Genomic DNA, 22142 nt, shown 5'->3' with positions numbered 1-22142 from the left:
GGGATCGCAAAGAGTCAGACATGACTGAACGACTGAACTAACTAACCAAATTCTCAGCCTGATTTACTGGAAGCTCTCCCACAGAGTTTTGTTCTTGGCACTTGGATACAGTTTGCATATATCTTTTTGGACGGTTCCTCCCAAGGACTCAGCACCAACTATTTACAGATGTCTGCACACCTTACCTCCCTCACCACCAGGCTTTGGATCTGACCAGTGACATGGAGTATGAGGAGGGCACAGCAACCCACTCCAGTATTCTTGCCTGGAGAAACCCATGGGCAGAGGAGCCTGGTGGGCTACAGTCCACGGAGTCTCAAAGAGTCGGACACGACTGAAGTGACTTAGCACACACACAGGCATGGAGTTAGATTCAGTTCAGTCGCTCAGTCATGTCCAACTCTTTGTGACCCCATGGACTGCAGCACGCCAGGCCTTCTGTCCATCACCAACTCCCTGAGTTTACTCAAAATCATGTCCATTGAGTCAGTGATGCCATCCAACCATCTCATCCTCTGTCGTCCCCTTCTCCTCCTGCCCTCAATCTTTCCCAGCATCAGGGTCTTTTCAAATGAGTCAGCTCTTCCCATCAGGTGGCCAAAGTATTGGAGTTTCAGCTTCAACATCAGTCTTTCCAGTGAATATTCAGGACTGATTTCCTTTAGGATGGACTGGTTGGATCTCCTTGCTGTCCTAGGCGCTCTCAAGGCATGGAGTGTGAGGGGGCATATCTCCCTAAGCTAGTAGGCCCAGCCCCATTATTCACTCTCATTCAGTCATGAATTTAATGAGCATGTGCTGTGTGCCGGGCCCAATGCTTGGAGCTAAAGACTCAAAGAAGAAGGGCCCCTCCCGCTCCAGGGTTCCCAGTAGACATTCAGTGTCACCGTAACCTGAAGCGAGGGCTTCCCCAGTGGCTCTGTGGTAAAGAATCCGCCTGCAATGCAGGAGCTACAGGAGTCACTGGTTTGATCCCTGGGTCGGGAAGATCCCCTGGAGGAGGGCATGACAACCCACTTCAGTATTCTTGCCTGGAGAATCCCCATGGACAGAGGACTCTGGCGGGCTACAGTCCATGGGGTCACAAAGAGTCAGACACGACTGAAGTGACTTAGCATGCACGCACGCAACCTGAAGAGAAAATGCAGAATTGAAGGGCCCCATGCCAGGAGCACAGAGAAGAAAAAGCCCTCAAGCTTGCCTTGCTTAGAAAGGGAAGCTTCATAAGGTTTGCCACAGCATTTAGGCTGAGACTTGAAATTAGCGCAGGTCTTGTGGACAGACCATGCCAGACTGATGGAACAAATCAGCAAATAGGACAGTTCCCTTAAGCTAAAGGTGCTTTCCTGGTGCCTCAGTGGTAAAAGATCTGCCCGCCCCACTATGGAGGAGGATGGGGAAGGCAGACGGCAGGGGTATGGGACCTGGAGGCCAGCCAAGCCCATATCATTGTCTCTAATGTGGAGTGGCGGGCTTCCCTGGTGGCTCAGAGGTAAGGAATCTGCCTGCCGATGCAGGAGACACGGGTTCCATCCCTGGATCCGGAAGAGCCCCTGGAGGAGAACATGGCACCCCACTCCAGTATTCTTACCTGGAGAATCCCTTGGTCAGAGGAGCCTGGCGGGCTACAGTCCATGAGGTCACAAAAGAGTCTTACAACTTAGTGACTAAGCAACAACAATAAATTAAGCTAAAGGAAAGCTTTTCTTATAAACACTAAACCATACTGAAATCAGTTTGAACCCAATTACCTTGCATGGGAGAAACAGCAGGGTCTTGCCCTGTTTTCATTTACATACAATCCCAGTGGTCTGAATTATGCTTGAGGGTACGGATGTGGCTTGAGGGTATGAGTTATGCCTGTGGGTTGGATTCTGAGGAGTTCTTTTTCAGAGAGGAAACCGAGGCCACCAACAGGAGACCCACACATGCCTCCCGGCCCTGCTCACCGCTCTGAAGAGTCTGCAGCCGCTCATCCTTTCTCTCCGATGAGTTACTCTGCAGGCTGGTCAGGCTCAGAGGATTGGCCCACTCTTTTACTTCCACTCTCTCAGGAACATCCCCTGGGGGCAGGTGGCATAAGGAGCTAATGATATTGTATAATGAAAATCTGGAAGCACGTATCTCACCCCAAGTTGAATCAAAAAGCAGTGTTTAAAGTATTAGTCTCTAAGTTGTGTCCGACCCCATGAATTGTAGCCCACCAGGCTCTTCTGTCCATGGGATTTCCCAGACAAGGATACTGGAGTGGGTTGCTATTTCCTTCTCCAGGGAATCTTCCCAACCCAGGGATTGAACCCAGGTCTCCTGAACTGCAGTCAGATTCTTTACCATATGAGCTACTAGGAAAGTTGAATCAAAAAGCTGAAATACATATCTGTTAATCCCATACAAACTAACATACACATCACTCTATAGGCAAGCAACAGGATTTACCATATTATAGCGCTGGGAATGGTATTCAGTATCTTATAATAACTTATACTGGAAAAGAATCTGAAGCTATATGCCTGAAACTAACACAATATTGCATAGCTTTTTAAATTTTATAAAAAGCAGACAGCGAGGTCCTCTCTGCTAATCTCATACTCTAGACCTCTCTGCCTCTAGCAAAAGAAGTGAAAGAGCTTAATGATTCACTTTCTGAGCTGGTGTTTCAGTCCCAGGACTCCCGAGTGTTTGTTTCCGCCAGAACTCATTAGGAGCTTTGACACTTGGAATGGTTCACTCTAGAGGGAGCGTGCAGAGTAGAATGAGCAAGAAGGGGAAAGCAGAAAGGGGTGCAGGAGTGCTGCTGGCTTGGACCGGGATGCTGAGAAGGTGGGTGGTGCAGAGCCTGGTTGAGAGCTTGGGAGGGCTGTCTCTCATTGCTGCAGCACCAGCTCCAGCATAAAGCTTCACAGTTAACTAACATTTCAGCATAAAGTACCCAAGGGCAGAGACTGCGGGTCTCTTATCTCTACACCATTGCTTGGCGTGGAGAAAGACTGCAACGTGTGTTTGTTGAACTAATGCCTCTGCAAGCTGGGAGGGCTGGACGTCCACATTAAAAGAGTTTTATGGACAGGTGACCAACTCATTCCAAGGAAAATACTGAAAGTCCCAAATCCCAGGAAATGCATCAGTCCTGGGCAAAGACCAAGTCAGCTGGTCACCCCACACTATGGCCATAATCCACTGCCAGAATGGACCAGTAGCAGCTCAGGATATAAATTCATAATATTTAATCATTCATTTGTTCAATCAACAAGTGGTTCCTGAATATATAAACAAATAACTAGATACTGAAAAGTAGTAATTTACAGACACGGTATTGCAGAAACCAGTAATCGAGCCAGCAAGCACCACACTCGGAGAGTTGAAGAACTCAGGTTTATTACACCAGCAGCCCCAGAGCAGTTAACACTCCAATTTCTGAGCCCCAAACAAAGGGTTTTTACAAACAGACTATAGTGGGCAACACTAGCTGCTAATAGGCTGGTTTAAACTAAGGGGTTTCACGTGCCCAGGAACAGCGGTCAAGACAGGGAGGGGGATGCCTGATCTTTACACAGACAGGTCTGATTAAGCAGGTTTGCAGGGGCCGGGCGATTGCCAAGAGCAGGACAAGGGTGAGTGAGATAAGCTCCAGTTCTTAGTATTGCAAGTCCCCACTTTCTGAGACTACGTGACCTACGTGATCCAGACTTTGCAAGGAGCAAGCTGAGTTACACAGGCAGAACTAGCAGGAGGTTATGTAAAAATGTAACTTTTCCTCTTCAATGTGGATACATTTTCTTGCTTTGCTCAGTTCATTAATTAGAAAAGCAGAGCTAACAAAAACCAGTCTATGCTTCAACTGGCCAACCTTAGCTGAATGAATTAAACTATCCCTCTAACTTGGCAGAAGATGATAAAGGGTTTTATTGAAAGGAGTAATCATGGCTTGTGTTGGAGCCCAGGACCTAGTCCTCATCCAGGCAGTGGTGCCCTGGGAAGTTGGTTTATCCATAAAATATTGACTAATAACAGTACCGGTGTAGAGTTTTTGTGGAGAGCAGATGAAACCAAGGCTTCGTAAATGTTAGCATCTTTAGCTTCACCAGCTTTTGAGTTAATCATAATGTTGGTAAGTTTATTACAAACTCCTGACTGTGGGTAAGTGCTGCTGCCGGTTTGATTGCTGGAAGTCAACCTTTTACCAAATCCTACCTCCGAAATATTTGAGGGGAATTCCAAGGGATGTCTTATATTCTTATCTCAGAATCAGTGAGCTGGGTCACCCCAAGTAGCAGCCAGCACTGCCCAAGGCTGATGGTCCCACCGAGGATCTGGGCCAGCTGTGAATCTGTATCCTGATGCCGCTGTTGATGTGGGGTGAGCCACGGCCACTTGAAATCAGGCGGAAAGAGCTCTGTTAGTGTTTCGTGCAGACGGCAGGGAGGGTTCCCACAGTCAGAAAGCTGGAGTCCGAAATGGTATAATTACAAGGGACCCCATGCTCTCTTCCAGGGTTTATACAAGCCAACAGAGTGGCTGCAGTAAATGCTGACGTTAGCTGCCTCCATGCCTTCGTCTTTCTGGCATTAACTGGGTTCTGTTCACTGTGTCATTTCCTCTCTTAGGGTAGTTGTTCTCAAATGGGGGGCAGTTTTATACCCTGTCCCCAGGGTACGTTAGGCCATGTTTAGGGATGTTTTTGCTTGTCAAACTAGGAAAGAGGGCTGCTAATGAAACCTAGTGAGTGGAGGCAAGGAATGTTGCAAAGCATGCTATCCTGCATAGAAAAAGCCTCCTCAACAAAAGTTATCCACCTAAAATGTCAATAGTACTGATGTTGAGAAATTCTTTGGGTGATTTTTTTGCCTCAAAAAATCCTGATATTCTCCCTTCTGACTTGGCCTCCCTGGAATCTATTCTTACTTCTCACACATATTTCCTTGCGTCTAAGCTCTAAGATGGATAGGACTTAAATCTCAGTCCCAGTCCTTGGTCTTATAAATTAGCAGATAAACACAATTATGTACTGGGGCTTTCTCCTAACTATTCAACTCATAGCATACAAGCTCTAATCCCCGCCCATGTGTGTTATTATATTGAAGTTTATTATATCAAGTTACTGCTGATTCTTTCATTCAACAAACATTTGATGAGCACCTATTCTGTACCAGACATTAGATATGCAAGGATTCATCAACTGGATACTGCCCCCTTCATTCATGGAGGACACGGGATGGTTGGAGAATGAAACGCTAGACAAGGACTTCCCTGATGGTACAGTGGTAAAGAATCCGCCTGCCGGTGCAGGGGACACAGGCTTGACCCCTGGTCCATAAGGATTCCACATGCCACGGAGCCACTGAGCCTGTGTGCCTCAACTACTGAAACCCGTGAGCCCTGCCTCCTGCACCCCACAACAAGATAAGCCCAAGCACCACATCTACAGAGGAGCCCCAACTCGCTGCGACTAGAGAAAGCCTGCACAGCAACGAAGACCCAGCTCAGCCAAAACTAAAATAAATTTTAAAAAAAATCATAGACAAATGAATTTTTTGTTGTTGTTTAGTCGCCCAGTCATGTCTGACTCTGTGACTTCGTGGACTATAGCCCGCCAGGATCCTCTGTCCATGGGATTCTCCAGGCAAGAATACTGGAGTGGGTTGCCATTTCCTTCTCCAAGGGATCCTCCCAATCCAGGGATCAAACCCCCATCTCCTGCATTGGCAGGTGGATTCTTTACTGCTGAGCCACCTGGGAAGCCCAGACATATGAATATGTGATTACAAATTTTAGCACATGCCATGAAGGAAAAGCAGAGGTTCCTATGAGGACACAGGATGGGAAGGAGAGCATTTAGGTCAGCAAGGCAGAGAACCTTTCCCTGAAGAAGCAATGTTTGGGTCTGAGGCCTGAGGGAGACAAAGAAGTAAGACCAGTGAAGACACAGAGGAATGGAATCAGCTCAAAGGGCTCCTGAGCGGGGAAGGGGCTGAGCCATCAGGGAGCAGAACAGACACTGCGTGGCTGGGTGCACTGTGACCTCGTTTGTACAGTTTCAAAGATCGCTCAGCCTGCCATGTGGGCGATGGGTTAAGGGAGACCCAGGGAATTGAGAGAGCCATCGAAAGGCGAACGCCGTGATCTGGGAGGTGGAAGGGGGCAGCCTGGCCCACAGGGTGACCGTGAGGACTTATCCCGGAAGTCCCTATCTCAGAGTGGGCAGTGGGTGACACAGGATACCAACTATCCCTGCACGAACAGCTGCACAGAAATCAGCCTTCCCCCTCCTGCTCTGCACACCTTCTGGGGAGGAGCCAGGCACATCAGGGGCTTGTCTCTCTTCCTCCATGGCACATGGATTTTTTTGCTGTTTCTCCAATTGGTTGAAATATTGCGTGGTTTTTTATTTATTTATTTATCTGTGGCTCTGGGGACAGAGGGATGGCGGGGGGACTAATAGATGACTTGTCACAAACAAAACCCAATTTCCTATGCTTTCCAGAGCCATTCATCATCCTCTCTGCCTGTTGCCATTTCTTTCTGGAGTTAGGCTGACCAGGATCAGCCCAGAGTCAGAGGTCTGAGATCTTCTCCTTGAAAAAACCTTCCTACTGGGTCTGAGCAAGGCCTCCCGAGAGTTAGACGTCCTTAACCTCAAGTCAGGCTCCAACGTGACAACTTGTTGGGCAACAGACAAGACCAGGGAGATCCTGGCAGGCAGGCCCCATCCAAGAGGGTGGAAGCACCAAAGTGCCCAAACTCACAAGGAATCCAACTCGTCTGCCTTCATGGTCACAAAGGTGACCATCGTCTCCACATAGGGCTCCATCCAACGTGTCGGGACGAATGCCATCCAGACCGGAAGGACTCAGCAGGCCTGGGCTTAGATTCAAGGGGCTGGAGAGGTTGTGCCAAAGGAAGGGATGACCTGCTTGGGACCAGCAGAGCCTCTGGGGCAGAATAAGTACTAGGAGCCCTTTATAGGGGAAGTCCAGGTGGGAGGTTTTAGTAAACGTCTGCAGGTAGTGAGACATTTAGTAAACACCTACAGGTAGTAAATGTCTACAGGTAGTGAGGGTTGAAAGATGCTAAAAACCATAGCTCCTGCCCTCAGGGAGCTGGCACTTGGTTCAGGAAGCACAAAAGTAGGTTAATAATTCTAACACGATAAGTCCTATGATGGACGTGAACACAGGGCATTCTGAGGGGAGAGGAGACATGAGAGGAGACAAAAGGAAGAAGCTGCTAACTCTGCCAGGGGAATCAAGGGAGACTTTCAGGAGGAGGTGATATTTCTCTGTTCCACAGACAGCCCACTGGAACCACCCAGGGTTTAATTAACTGCACTTAGAAAAACAAACAGAAATGCCACCAGTACACTGTTAAGGGTATACCTGGTCCATTATTCATTTTAAAAGAACAACCAAGTGCAATTAGTTTCCCTCATGGATTTTTTCCTCTATAAAATTACCCTGAAGCTTGAGTTTTTTCAAATAGAAAAATTCTTCTTAAAAGTAGACTGCTTTACATTTGGCATTTAAATCCAAGCTCCAGGAGTATTTATGCTGTTCAGGAAACCTGCCATTCAGGTGTACTTGAGATTTCAGGCATCAGGAACTTTATTGGGAGGAGATAACAAAAAATGTGGACCGAGCCACAGGTGCCCAGCCCTGATCTTCTATCAAGAAAATGCTTTGAGGTTGACTAAATGGGGGTGAGGGGTTGCGGGTGGGGATGTACTAGCGGCCTCTACTAAATACCTCTGGCCCAGGCTGCAGAAGCAGGGTAAATTTCTGAAGCCCTGATTAAAGATTTCTTATTAGACGTAAGGAAATTCTGAGATCATTTTTCTCTAAAACTCATTTTTAAGTACAATTTTAAGTGCCACACGTCATCCTGTCTGTCCTAGAGAGAAACCATAACTCCACTCTTCCCCCTTCCCCCCTCCATCACCTTCCCCCCTCCCAGTTTTTAGAAAGGGAACCAGTAGGTCAGCTTCTAGATCTTTCCCGGGCACTCACTGTGGGAGGCCTTGAGCTCTGCAAGGCCCTGGGGGCGTGCGGGAGGGGTGGTGGTGGGAGTTGGGGGAGAGGAGAGACCCAGATTAACTCATAAGATAACATTTTGCCTGGAGAAGGAAAGGGCAGCCCACTCCAGTGTCCTTGCCTGGGAAATCCCATGCACAGAAAGCTTGAAGAGCTACAGTCCATAGGGTTCCAAAGAGTACGATACGACTTCATGACCAAACAACAACAACATTTTGACATTCACAAAGTCTCTTCACTTATATCATCTCACGCAAGTCTCTCCACAAACTCCTTGATCTGGTGGGACCAAAGCAGATCACCAGTTTATTAAAGAACTGAGAGGAGATTAAAATAAATTCATAAAATACGTGAGCTAGGAAATCAACCGAAATCGCTCTGACACTGAGATGCAATTGTAACAAAAAGCGACATTCAGATCACGAATAAGTCTCGTTAAGTCTTGAAAAGGAAGAGATCAACTCCAAACGGAGGCAATAAATAAGTTCCTGGATTGATCGATAATCCAATTAATGAAGAGGAAAGAATCATTTGATGCATTTAAACATTTTGCTGGTGGACACATAGAAATGACAAACTGGCCACAGACTAGTCTCATTTCACAGAGTGTTTAGTGTACGTTCTATACCAGAAAACTTAAACGCATCTTAGTGTTCCCTTCTCCAAGGGCTCTTCCTGACCCAGGATGGAACCTGGGTCTCCTGCGTTGCAGGCAGATTCTTTACCATCTCAGCCACCATGGAAGCCCACAACTTATATACGCATATGTTTTTGAACTTGATAAAAGTTCTCCCAAACTGACAATTCTTAAAATTTATACAATATAGGTGGAACTGAAAAACCTCCTAGTACTGTTAACAATGAAATAAAAATTTTGATTAGCATGCAGGAGGAAAGAGTACAGTATCTTTCTATTCACTCTACAAAGATATTCCAAAACAGTTGTTGTACGGAAAGGTAATCAGACAACAATCAGCTAAAAAGGTAAGCAAAGAGAATATTATGGAAGTATGCCATGTAGTTAAATAGTAATAAATATTAGTTTTCTAAATTATATAATGTTTATGGTATTTTTAAATTTTTTTAATGTATAGTTGGCAGTGATTTCTTTCCTCATTGCAAGTTTTATAACGAATTTTGTATTCACAATTTTGTGGTCTTTTGCTTAAACAGGGCCCCCAAATTATGCAAGTTTTACCCCCACAAAACCTGGACTTTCCCCTAATTTATGCCCATTTAGCAAGTGAGGAAACAAAACTCAGGCAAAGTCTTACCCTTACCCAGGGGCGCACTATCGGAAAGTGACGGAGCCAGGCCACAAAGCCAGTGCTTTTCCTTCTTTGCGATGCTGTCTCTGCTTCAAAGAACTTGAATGCACTAGATAAACCCCCACACATTTCCTTTGCAGAGGCAGAAATAAAGGCAGAACATTTAAGAAACCCAGAGGACCTGATCACATTTCTTAAAGAGATTCCACGTGGCTTACAGCACACATCCTATCTTCCTTCAGGACCTGTGTCTGGACAGAGTTCAACTTACAGTCAGCTCCAACATCATGATTCCAGGCTCAGGGCAACCCCAGAATCCAGATGTGGATGCGTGCTAAGTCGCTCAGTCGTGTCTGACTCTTTGGGACCTTATGGACTGTAGCCTGCCAGGCTCCTCTGTGGGAATCTCCAGGCAAGAACACTGGAGTGGGTTGCCATGCCCTCCTCCAGGGGATCTGCCCGACCCAAGGATCGAACCTGCGTCTCCTGTGTCTCCTGCGTTGGCAGGCAGGTTCTTTACCACTAGCGCCACCTGGGACGCCCGTGTGAAGTAAAGGCAGGTCACATCAAGAGCATTCTGGGCGTTCAGCTGACTCTCGCTGTGCCCTCCTGCTTGGCGGGCCCTCACTCCTGCACGTGCCCTCACCCTCAGGAACAGTCTCAGGGTAACATGCCCATTACCCCAGGGCTATAAAGAAAAAACTCAAGCTGAAAGCCCATCTCCAGTTCTCCAGGATGCTGTGGAATTCAGAAAAATAATCACCTGCTTATGCCTGAAGGTGAAACCAGAGAAGCGTTAGTGGAAGGCGGAGAGATGGGTTAGTCAACATTTTCCCATTCCTGTGGTTCCCGCTTCATGTCTGAGGCAAACGCAGCAGCAGCCATGGCGTTCAGCAGGTTCCAGGAGCCAGACAGAATTATGAGAGGTCTTTACCGAGAACCATCCCACAAACATTGGTATTTGAGAGAGAGTTACTGTTGTTGTTTTAGTTGTTAAGTCGTGTCCGACTCTGTGGTGACCCCATGGACTTTAACCCACCAGGCTCCTCTGTCCATGCGATTTCCCAGGCAAGAATACTGGAGTGCTTTGCCATTTCCTTCTCCAGGGGATCTTCCCTACCCAAAGATCAAACCCAGGTCTCCCACACTGCAGGAGGATTCTTTACCAGCTGAGCCACCAGGGAAGCCCAAGGAATCCGCCTGTCAAAACAAAAAACTTAAGAGACAAGGGTTCAATCCCTGGGTCAAAAAGATCCCCTGGAGGAGGAAATAGCAACCCACTCCAGTATTCTTGCCTGGAGAATCCCATGGACAGAGGAACTTGGCAGGCTATAGTCCATGCGGTTGCAAAGAGTCAAACACAACTGAACATCTGAGCACAGTATGCCCCATACATAATGGAAAGGAAAAAAATGCTTTGCTTTACAATAAATATTGACCACCCATGAGTCCCTCAGACTAATCACATGGGGCATCAGTTATTCATAGGTTTTTGCTGAATAGAACCCAATGAACATACGCATTGGAAGGGTCACCTTAGGACAAAGTCATGGAATCCCTTATCTCCAGAGAATGCCAAGGCAAGAATCATGGAAGTTGATGCTCAGTTCATAATAAAAATCAAATGTGAGTTTATGGTTGTTTTTACTTTGTTTTGTCCAGTTCTTAGCCATGTTTCTATGGTCTTATTAATAATAAAAATCCCCCTGGACAGCCTGGTTTGAACTTAACGCAAGAGTTTGGAGAGTCGAAGTCAGAGATGGTAGTTAGAGACAACTGACTGTGACTTCCAAGTGCTTTCATTGACATGTGGCCCCTGGAACTCAGATAAGCAAGGCCCACAGGGAGGCTCTGCTCTGTAGGGGAACTGGAGAGAGGCCTGGGAGACTTTCCAAGTATGAAGGAGCTTGGATGGATCCAGGGGAGTGTGAAAAGTCCAGCCCAGCTGCAGCCCAGCCTCAAGGCAGCCTGGGGTACTTGGGAGCAAGGTCAGGGGGAGTGAAGTGAAGTGAAAGCCACTCAGTGTATCAGGGGAGGAACAGCTTATCCCCCTTCAGAGATAAGTAGGGCCTGGGGGGCTGTTTCCTTTACTTGATGTTTTCCAAGCTTTACAAAAGAATTCAGAGAGAACTCGCCTTTTCACCCTCAGCAGCCTCATAAGGCAAAAGGCCTGCTCCTTGGCCTGATAGCCCCAAACCCTCCAGGAGCCAAGAAAAAAGTTCCAGGTGTCCTGGAAGTATCTGAGGTTGAAAAAAAAAAAGAGAATCCATTAGAACTGTCAACTATAAATTGGCACTACCAAGAGCATTGCCAACGACTGAACAACAAAGGCATTTGCCATCTGCCTCTATGAAGATTGAGGGCTTCCCTGGTGGCTCAGATGGTAAAGCGTCTGCCTGCAACACAGGAGACCTGGGTTCAGTCCCTGGGTCAGGAAGATCCCCTGGAGAAGGAAATGGCAACCACTGGTACTCTTGCCTGGAGAACCCCATGGACAGAGGAGACTGTGGGTTACAGTCCATGGTGTCGCAAAGATTCGGACATGACTGAGCTTTCTTTCTCACATCCATTTCTCTACAGAGATTGAGCCCCATGCTGCTCTAGCTATTGACCTTCATCAACCCCTGAGGGAGTTTAGGGTGGAGTGAGGCACTCTGTGCTCCAGGGAGTCTGGTGGGACAGTCTTTAGATAGTTGGATGTTTTTAGGGACAGATTTTATGATCTCTCTCCTTGCATCTCCTCATATGTAGAGAAGCAGGAAATCCCTTCATGGTGACATCAGATCCTCATGACTAACAAAAAACCTTTTGTAAAATGGTGTTGAACTCCCCTTCACCAAACCTTATATTGGCCTTCCCCAGCTGCCGCTTTGGAGCAGTCTCTCAGAGCTATCTGAGGTGCTGCCTCCCAGGCTGCAGTCCTCATTTGCCCCAAATAAAACTTAACTCGCAGCTCTCAAATTGTGCATCTTGTTTTAGTCGACAAAACTGACTCAAATGCGGATTTGCCATGTGACTTAGGGAGCTCAAACCCAGTGCTCTATGACAGCCTAGCAGGGAGGGAGGGGGTGGGAGGCAGGAGGGAGGCTCCAGAGGGAGGGACCATGTGTGCCTGTGGCTGATTCATGCGGGCGTGTGACAGAAACCAACACATGTTCCCATTAAAAATAAACAGAAAGAATCCAAACTCCTGGCTACATACCTACAATAACACAGCAACTTCACCTAATGCACACTCAGATTTTATGCCTTTGCCCTTCCTGTATTCCTCAGTTTACCTCAAGAAAGCAATACAAAGTTTCAATACTTTTTTCCCAATTCATGGTAAAGTTACTGATAGAATTTCCACAAAATATAGCCATGAGGGGCTTAGAGACATAGGTTCAATCCCTGGGTCAGGAAGGTCCCTTGGAGGAGGGTACGGCAACCCACTCCAGTATTCTTGCTTGGAAAATCCCACAGAGGTGCCTGGCGGGCTACAGTCCATGGGGTCGCAAAGAGTTGGACATGACTGAGTGACGCTGGACTGGAAGAAACACAAGCTGGAATCAAGATTGCCAGGAGAAATATCAATAACCTCAGATATGCAGATGACACCACCCTTATGGCAGAAAGTGAAGAGGAACTCAAAAGCCTCTTGATGAAAGTGAAAGTGGACAGTGAAAAAGTTGGCTTAAAGCTCAACATTCAGAAAATGAAGATCATGGCATCTGGTCCCATCACTTCATGGGAAATAGATGGGGAAACAGTGGAAACAGTGTCAGACTTTATTTTTCTGGGCTCCAAAATCATTGCAGATGGTGACTGCAGCCATGAAATTAAAAGACGCTTACTCCTTGGAAGGAAAGTTATGACCAACCTAGATAGCATATTCAAAAGCAGAGACATTACTTTGCCAACAAAGGTCTGTCTAGTCAAGGCTATGGTTTTTCCTGTGGTCATGTATGGATGTGAGAGTTGGGCTGTGAAGAAGGCTGAGTGCCGAAGAATTGATGCTTTTGAACTGTGGTGTTGGAGAAGACTCTTGAGAGTCCCTTGGACTGCAAGGAGATCCAACCAGTCCATTCTAAAGGAGATCAGCCCTGGGATTTCTTTGGAAGGAATGATGCTAAAGCTGAAACTCCAGTACTTTGGCCACCTCATGCGAAGAGTTGACTCATTGGAAAAGACTCTGATGCTGGGAGGGATTGGGGGCAAGAGGAGAAGGGGACGACAGAGGATGAGATGGCTGGATGGCATCACTGACTCGATGGACGTGAGTCTGAGTGAACTCCGGGAGTTGGTGATGGGACAGGGAGGCCTGGCGTGCTGCGATTCATGGGGTTGCGAAGAGTCGGACACAACTGAGCGACTGATCTGATCTGATCTGATCTGAGTGACTAAGCACAGCACCGCACAGCAGAGAGGCAAAGAGAAGACAGAAGGAAGAAGCCAGGACTTCCCTGGTTGTCCAGGGGCTGGAATTCCAATGCTGTCAAGTTAGGGAGCCCAGGTTCAATCCCTAGTCAGGGAACTAGATCTCATAGGTCACAACTAAGACCCAATGCAACAAATAAAATGAAAAATAAATAAATGTTGAAAAAAAATTTTTTTTAAGGCAGAAGCCATGTGGCAGCAAGACTCACAAGTAAGTAAAAGCCCTGAGTATGCTAAAAACTCTGAGCTAATAATTATAGGAATTATTCTACATACAAGATTTTCACAGTGTATAAGTCTTTCTAAGGGTAGGGTCAGTTTGAAAGTTTTCATATTAATTTTTTCTATCATTTAAACTCCTGTTAACCAGAAAACAATATATCAGTATTTCTTTTTAATGCTTTTTTGAATTAATTCTTATTGGAGTATAGGACTTCCCAGGTGGCGCTGGTGGTAAAGAACCCATCTGCCAATGCAGGAGACACAAGAGATGTGGGTTCGATCCCTGCAGTTGGAAACATCTCCTGGAGAAGGGCATGACAGCCCACTCCAGATTCTCGCCTGGAGAGTCCCATGGACAGAGGAGCCTGGTGGGCTACAGTCCATAGGGTCACAAAAGAGTCAGACACGAGTGAAGCAACTTAGCATACAGAGTTGCTTTACAATCTTCTATTAATTTCTACTGTTCAGCAAAGCAAATAAGCTCTACACACACAAATATCCCTCTGCTTTGGATTTCCTCCTCATTTAGGTCACCACAGAGAACTGAGGAGAGTTTCCTGAGCTACACAGAGAACTGTACGGCTTCTCATCAGTTATCTATTTCATACACATTATCAATAGTGCTTTTATGTCAGCTCCAATCTTCCAATTCATCCCACTTTCTTCCTTCCCTCCTTGGTGTCCATACATTTGTTCTCTGCATCTCTGTCTCTATTTCTGTTTTGCAAAGAAGATCATCTGTACCATTTTTCTAGATTCCACATATATGCACTAATATATGACATTTTTCTTTATCTTTCTGACTCACTTCACTCTGTATGACAGACTTTACGTCCATTCACAAATGACCCAATTTTGTTCCTTTTAATGGCTGAATATAAAAGCCCATTGTATATTGTACCACATCTTCTTTATCTATTCCTCTGTTGATTGACACTTAGAGTTTTTCTTATATCTTGAAAAAATCCAATCAATATAGAATTATTGTTAAATTAAGTGAAGCAGCCCATGTAGAACCAAGTGTCCAGAGGTTGAGGGGAAAAAAAAAAAAAGAGGATCTAGATATAGTGGTTAAAATATTGTTATGTTTCAGGATTTTAGCCCACCTCAAATTCTCTAACTTCAGCCCTAAACAATTCAGAGAAATTTGGGGTCAACTCTACGTAAATAATACAGACAAAATGGAATTCCTGTACTTCTAGGATCCATTCAGAAAAGAGAAACTTGTCGAGTACTGCCTCTTTGGCTCCTTGCGTGGGGTCATCCAGTGAAGACTCTTTAAGGCCACCCTACCTGATGCATATCCTACCCCTAAACTCAGCCCCGGATATTTCCACCACGTCACTAACTTTGTTGCTCCTTTTCCCACACTATGCACATGTGTCCATTGCCTCCTTCAGGCTGACATGACCAGCTACTCTTTCCTCCTGGACCTTGCCTCCTCTCAAGGCTAATTTCATCTCTCCACCTAGGTCAAGCTCCTCAAGATAGCCTTTCCGATACCTAAGGCATGGATAGCCCCCAGCCAGCATCATCACGTCATCCAAAAGCAAAGTTGATATACTTTCAGTTGCCTGCTTCCTGTCCGTCTTTCCCTCCACCATCTACTATGCAACCTAGTTACTGTCAGGACTTTCAAGATATCCTTCTGGGGTCTCAACCCCTTTCAGCTGACACTTTGCTCCATTTTACAATCTTTCTTTTCTAGACTTTACAAAAATCAATGAGGGCAGGATAGCAAGTACAATAGTCTCGTGTGGCCTCCCTAAGATTGATGCCATATTGTTCTTGACCTAGTTACTGCATTTCACTATTACCAGAAATCAACTGATCAGGCAATTTTGAAAGTATTTTGCATCTATTTATTTCATTTTCACTAACTAGAATGACCCCATAAAACTCAATTGGTTATTTCCAAAAGTAGGCTTAATGCTTGGCAATCTTAATACTTATATAATTTCCAAGAATGCTGGATCCACATTCTCTTTGAAGTCAATAATGCAAGCCTCTAATTTTCCACCACTGCCATTCCAATTGGGCCAAAAGATTTAGAATAATTTAGTGCCCAAACAGGATATATATTCAGCATGGAAAGAACAGAGAGATTATCATTAAGTCTTTGATCAAATCACATCTTCCAAGCCTCAGGTTCATCAACAGTAATAAGAGCATTTTTTAAAAACTTTTATCTATCCCCTAAAAGTCTGAGAGTCCTTTGGATTAGGGATTATATTTCATTTTTCTCTGAATCTCCAATGCAAAACACAGTTCTGTCAAATAATAACATTAGATTAATCTTGAAAAATGAATATCCACAGATCTATGAACTTGTGACTTCCACAGAAATATCCAAAAGCCCTGACTGACATCATTAACAGCTTGTATGGCAGGAACAGTCATCCATTTATGATGAAAAAGAGCCCCAGACGCATTAAAAGTCTGTCCCAAGTTATGAGCTTCAGCTTTATGCCGGGATCCCAGAGGGTAATAAAGTACAATGGAAACTGTATCAGACTCTGTTTTAATTCAAGGCAGCACTTGAATCTGTGCTGTTGGGTAAACCACGGGATGTGAGTAAACCACGGGATGTGAGCAAACCACAGATACCAAGATCAGAGAGGCCCTGAATGTGAATTGAGTTCCATCAGTCTCCCATTTAAAAGGTTTTGGTTTTAAGAAACTTTCTTGAGCAATGTTAAGCAAAAACTGAGGTTTTCTGGATGAAAAGAAATATCAAAATGAACTCACAGCCGAGAAGTACAGACAGGTTCCAAGAAGACTTGGTACCAGGAACTGGAACACACTCTCCAGATCAGGCCCCAGGCCCACCCATCTCTGAACCCCACTCTCTTTGGGGCCATCCCTTCTTCCCTCTGAATATCTCTCTACAGAGCAATTTTTCTTTTCCACTTGTAAACAGGCTAAACATGGCTGCCCAGATTCTATTTCTTCTGCTTTTCTATTACTGTGCATTTCTTCTCTGAGTAGGATAAAGGCAGATGGATTCCTGTTTCAGCCTTTGCATCAAACAGGCATTCCCATGGCATTGGAATCAGAGGAGCCATTGGATTTACATAACTGAGCAGAGAAGAGATAAGACGTGTTTTAAGTAAACTAAAATATATTCAGAGAGAGACTAAGCCTGCATGAGCTGCAAATAAATAAGGAAGAAAATAAAACAGCATTCTATAAAATTCACATTGGGGTAAAGAAAACACAGCTGACTCATAGGTTTTAGATTTCAAAGTCTAGGGTTGGCTGATACGCCCAAGCCCACTTATTTTTTTTCCTCAAGCCAGATTGCAACAGGAGGGAGAGAATGAGGAGAAAAGAAGTAAAAAAGTGAGACAACCTCCTCTCTCAAGAACTTGAAACTAGGTACTAAGGACCATGAAACGGAAGCTTAAAGCAGATTGGGATATAGTTGAGGTGTGTGTATGTGAGTGTGTTGAAACATGAGAGCTCTCTGCGAGCTGAAAGATGAGAAAGAAAAGAACTCAAAAAGGGCATCCTTGAAGCAAGATGCTGGAGAAGGGAGTGCGGCCAGGAACAGGACAGACACTTCTTCTTCCCAAGTGATGGAGCTCCCACCAGCTTCCCCAGGGCCTCTCCCAACACGGCCACAACACAGCCTCTTATCCAGCCCCCTTCTTACTCTCTCTGATTGTGTCACGCTTGCTCACGCCTTCATGGTCTTGCACACCTCCACTTGGAGTGCTGGCTCTCCAATTGTCTCCTATTGAACTCTGACTTCCTCTCAGACACAATTCACAGATCACCTTCTCTGGGAAACTTTACTGATCCCTGCACTCAAGGAAAGCAAATGTTCCTCTCTGGCAATCAAAGACATAAGATACATCGGTGTTTTCATTCCTTCTAACTTCCCACCAGAATGGAAGTACCTCAAGGACTATGCCCAGTTCACACAGATTGAACATTCGAGAAAATTTGAATGAATGAATAAATGAATGAGGAAAGGAAAATCACTGGGTGCTTTAGGAGCTTTGCGATGGAGAAAAAATTACAGCCTCTTGCAGGGCTGAGAAGGATGGGACCGGCTGAAGCTTGAGGAGAAAATAGAACTGTTGGGACAGTCTCTGTTGGGAATTCACTGGACAGTCAGAGACGATGGAAGAATCTGGAAGCATGGTGAGAGCCTAGCTGAAGTTCAGATGCCAGTGGCATCGACTAATACATAAAAATCCACACAATTGAAGTTCATGACCTTCCTTTAAAGTGAAAAGCAAGTCTCCCACAGTCAATAGCTTTATTTGGGAAAGACATTCAGACTGATCAAGTCAGATTTGTGAGACCTCAGGGACAGAGCGTCTCAGACGACTGGAGCTTTCTAAAAAGCATAAAAATTACCGACATTCTGTCAAGGTCCATGATCAAAGCCTTGCCAGACTCAATTCATGAAGAAGAAAATCCACTTAATAGTATTAAGAACATCTTTGATTTTTAATCTGGTGCCATGCAAAAATTGGAACTTTGTTCACCAAGTAGAATTAAAGATCAATTAGAATGTTTTTAAAAATTTGTACATATGCACGATTTAGCAATAGTAACTAATTTGTGTGGCTTGTAAGAAATCATCAGATATAAATCTAATAGAAACTTGAGTGCACTTGCCTCATCTCATTCTCTTTCCTGGAATTCTGCAATTCCAGAACATCATGGAATGTCAGACCTCAGAGGAACCTTGCAGAACCTCTAAGCCAATAACCTCATTTTCTCAGAGGCCAGGAAAAAAAAAAAAAAGCGACTTTTCAGGCCTCCCATCTCATTAGTGGTGGAACCGAACTGAAAACACAACTTTTCTCATCTTTCCATCAAGTGATCTTCTGACTGCACCATGTCATGAAAATAAAGTTAAATTATGTTCAATTAAAGAATTCTTCACCATGGTTCAAAAGTTTACCGTCCAGAAGTATTAGGTTAAATAATGTTTTCATGCCAAAACTCATAACCACTCAGATTTCCAGAAAATACTGTTGCTTTCTGGAACCCTTTGTTCCCTTGGAGCTTCAGAAAATCAGGGCTCTATAATATTGAACAAATCTTATGTTCTCTAAGAGTTCTGAAAGGAAATGATTGTTACTGATGTAGGCCATAGTCAGTAGAGGGTGGGAAAGCACGGACTTGACAAAACGCCGGAAGAATGGGTTGAATCCAGAGAGTCAGTGCCGAGAGCCGGCGAGAGACATGTCAGGAGAAGGAATCACATCCCTGACCAAGATAAAAGAAAACACCACGGTGAAGGGTTCAAGGGAAACTGGTTGCCAAATTTGACTGGAATTAATTTGTTTAGAGGTCTTCCCAGGTGGCTCAGTGGTAAAGAATCCACCTGCCATTCCAGGAGACGTGCGATCAACCCCTGGGTCATGAAGATCCCCTGGAGAAGGAAACAGCAACCCACTCCAGTATTCTTGCCCGGAAATCACATGGACAGAAGGAGCCTCATGAACTACAGTCCATGGGGTCTCAAAAGAGTCAGACACGACTGAGTGACTAAACACAACAATTTGTTTAGAACAGTGTTTCTCAGAGCATATTCCACAGAACCTGGTTCCATCACATGCTCTATAAAAAAAAACAATAATGAGGGGGGAATTCTATGTTCAAACATGAGTGAGAAATGCTCTTCACCCTCTGGAAAGGCCCCGTTGCACATTAGGTTATAAAAGGTGCCGTGTCTGCCTGCCGTCAAGTGTCTTTATTTTGTGTGTATGTCCAATAATTTAAACATGAAAAAGCCATTCTGAGCTCTAGGGGCGCATGGAAAGAGACCACTCATCAACTTTCTGCTCTTTGCAGACACCTGCCATCAAGGTCTCTCATGATATTTCTATGTGTGTGTGCTCTGCGCTCAGTCACTCAGTTGTGTCCGACTCTTTGCGACCACATGGGCTGTAGCCCATCAGGCTTCTCTGTCCATGGAATTTTCTGGGCAAGAATACTGGAGTGGGTTGCCATTTCCTTCTCCAGGGGATCACATAATGTTTGTTAATATCCTGCTGCTTCTGCTGCTAAGTCGCTTCAGTCGTGTTCGACTCTGTGCGACCCCATAGACGGCAGCCCACCAGGCTCCCCTGTCCCTGGGATTCTCCAGGCAAGAACACTGGAGTGGGCTGCCATTTCCTTCTCCAATGCATGAAAGTGAAAAGTGAAAGTGAATTTGCTCAGTCATGTCTGACTCCTAGCAACCCCATGGACTGCAGCCCACCAGGCTCCTCCATCTATGGGATCTTCCAGGCAAGAGTATTGGAGTGGGGTGCCATTGCCTTCTCCCTGTTAATATCCTACGGCCTCCTAATTCTGCTGGAGACACTTGAGAAAATATAGTTTAGCAAATTGAGTCTGGAATGCTGACCCTGATTGCCAACTGGAGAGCATGTTAAATGCAGCTCGCTGGACCTGGAATCTGCATTTTCATCAAGCACTCTAGGTGATTCTGACACGGGTAGTCCAAGAGCCACACACTGAAGGGAATGCTGAGAGTAACGGGAAAACGGCTGATGGCGACCTCAGGGCTGCAGATCAAGACATGGCCACACACAATGAAGTTCAATTGAGCTAGAGCTCAGTCATCTCAGAGAATATTTCAAAGCTTCTGTAGGGGAAAAAAATCCCATCTCCCTGAAATAATCAGTGGAAGATTTCCTAAGAGGAGGGGCAGTCATAGCCCTACCACCCAGGATGCCCTGTGCCAGGGGCGTCTCACTGAGCATCTCTGCCACCATCATCAGAGCCTGGTGGGGTGGGCAACGGGGGCTCCTCCCTTTCCTTAATTATTTTCTGAGCAAGGAGAGGCATTCATTCAGGGCGTCAGTAAATCTTCTGGAAAATAAAAGAAGAAAGAGTAATATATAACTGAATAAACTAGCTCTCAAGGGCTTCACTGGAGAAGGAAATGGCGACCCACTTCAGTATTCTTGCCTGGGGAGTCTCGTGCACAGAGGAGCCTGTTGGGCTGCTGTCCATGGGGTCGCACAGAGTCAGACATGACCGAAGTGACTTAGCATGCATGCATGCATTGGAGAAGGACCTGGCAACCAACTTCAGTATTCTTGCCTGGAGTCCATCCCAGGGACAGAGGAGCCTGGTGGGCTGCTGTCCATGGAGTTGTACAGAGTCAGACATGACCAAAGCGACTTAGCATGCATGTATGCATTGGAGAAGGACCTGGCAACCCACTCCAGTATTCTTGCCTGGAGAATCCAGGGACAGAGGAGCCTGTTGGGCTGCTGTCCATGGGGTCGCATAGAGTCAGACATGACTGAAGCGACTTAGCATGCATTGGAGAAGGACCTGGCAACCAACTTCAGTATTCTTGCCTGGAGTCCGTCCCAGGGATGGAGGAGCCTGGTGGGCTGCCGTCTATGGGGTCGCACAGAGTCGGACATGACTGAAGTGACTTAGCAGCAGCAGCAAGGGCTTCACTCAGCTCAATATCAGGCTTTCTTCTCCAGAGCTTGTAGTCTTCACCCTATAGAAGTTTCTAGCTTGTTTCCGTGGCATGGGGGCCTTCACTCCAGAAGTATCCTGGGTCCAGTCAGCTGTGCACATCTCTTCCCACCCCCTTGTTGACCGAGCGTCTCCATTTGGTAGCTTGAAATCGGCCATGGTGGGAGCGCTTACACCAAGGAAATCAGCACAAATCAGGGAATTGTTTATTATTTTTCAGAGCACATCACTGCTTCATACGCACCATCCAGAATGCATAACAGCTCCATGGATAAAAGTGAAGGCTGGTGTGCTCACACAGATCTTGTTTTGAATCCCACAATCGTCTCCCTTACTAGTTATAAAACCCTTACTGGACTTTCCTAGTGAAGCAGTGAGTGGGTAAGAAGCCACCTGCAAATGCAGGGGACATGTGTTCAGTCCCTGGGCTGGGAGGATTCCACATGCCATGGGGCAACGAAGCTTGGACTCCACAGCTACTGAGCCTGCTCTCTGGAGCCCACAAGCTGCAATGACTGAAGCCCAAGCGCCTTAGAGCCTGTGCTCTGCAACAAGAGAAGCCACCGCAGTGAGAAGTCGGACACTGCAACTAGAGAGTCGCCCCTGCTCGCCACAGCCAGAGAAAGGCCATGCACATCAATAAGGACCCAGTGCAGCCGGAAATAAGTAAATATTAACAAACGAATAAATTTAAAAGACACCCTTACTGTATCAGAGTCTCCATCTACCCTTCTGTAGAAATAAT

The 22142-nt window shown here is 45.8% G+C and overlaps 1 long non-coding RNA gene across 1 annotated transcript; it reads left to right on the top strand.

The window, feature by feature from the left end:
• Positions 1 to 3511: 3511 nt before the first annotated feature.
• LOC129653833 (uncharacterized) lies at positions 3512 to 5478 on the top strand. Its single transcript, XR_008715228.1, has 2 exons — positions 3512 to 3611; positions 5151 to 5478. It is a non-coding gene; the product is annotated as an uncharacterized LOC129653833 (long non-coding RNA).
• The last annotated feature ends 16664 nt before the right edge of the window (positions 5479 to 22142 follow it).

The sequence above is a fragment of the Bubalus kerabau genome, chromosome 5 (assembly GCF_029407905.1).
Source record: "Bubalus kerabau isolate K-KA32 ecotype Philippines breed swamp buffalo chromosome 5, PCC_UOA_SB_1v2, whole genome shotgun sequence".
In the NCBI taxonomy this organism is placed as follows: Eukaryota; Metazoa; Chordata; class Mammalia; order Artiodactyla; family Bovidae; genus Bubalus; species Bubalus kerabau.
This window is presented reverse-complemented; position numbering and strand designations above follow the sequence as displayed.